The 828-nt window shown below is 42.0% G+C and overlaps 1 protein-coding gene across 2 annotated transcripts in view; it reads right to left on the bottom strand.

Annotated features, from left to right (window-relative positions):
• LOC107702220 (zinc transporter ZIP14-like) overlaps positions 1 to 828 on the bottom strand; it is a 39,450-nt gene that overhangs the window by 15,695 nt on the left and 22,927 nt on the right. The window lies entirely within an intron of this gene.

Raw genomic sequence — 828 nt, 5'->3', positions numbered from 1 at the left:
AAAGACCAGGTGTAAATGCCCTCCGAAACGCATTCGAGACGGATATAAATCCGATCGCTCAAACCACTTCAGGAGGTTGTCTGGGCCACATTCCAGACGAAACTGGACAAGTGTAAATGCATCTGGTTGTTGAAACCACATATGTGAATTTTACTCCTCCCAAAATGTTAAAATAATAAACGTGTGAGCGTGTTATAGGCTATATGACATTATAGTCAGATATGACTGCGCTAATGCAACACGCATCGCAGTGGACGAGTAGCTGAGTATCTCTTCAGCAAGCCGACGTGCAAACTGCCGCGAATGAAACAAAGTAATACACAGACGGTCAACACACAATCATCTTCATTAAAAGTAGTAAGACAAACTTATCTTTCCAGTGCTGATGCCGCGCGCTCTCCTATTGCGGTCTTTGATCTTGAAATGAGCCGATAATTAATCAAATGCAGCACTTATCTTTTGATTTCGTTGACGTGAACTCCGTTATATAGCGCGGGAATTGAAGATCGGATTTAAATCCGTTTTGCGGCAACACATTTATGTGGCCAAGTGTAAATGGAAACGTTTTAACAAATCAGATATCCGATCAGCGAAAACGCATGAAATGACCAGGTGTAAACAGGCCCTAAGAGGCATATAGCAACTCTGAAGCAGTTGCAGGAATTTATGACAAAGAGTGGTCATTGTGGGCATCTGACAACAATATCACAAATTCTCCACAAATTGGTCTTGTATGGGAGGGTTGTAAGAAAAAAGCCACTCCTCAAGAAAAAACTACATGCAGTCACGACTGAGCTTTCTGAAGTTTCTGAGGCTCATGAGACTAAA

This window comes from Sinocyclocheilus anshuiensis, unplaced genomic scaffold, assembly GCF_001515605.1.
Source record: "Sinocyclocheilus anshuiensis isolate Anshui unplaced genomic scaffold, SAMN03320099.WGS_v1.1 scaffold582, whole genome shotgun sequence".
NCBI lineage: Eukaryota > Metazoa > Chordata > Actinopteri > Cypriniformes > Cyprinidae > Sinocyclocheilus > Sinocyclocheilus anshuiensis.
This window is presented reverse-complemented; position numbering and strand designations above follow the sequence as displayed.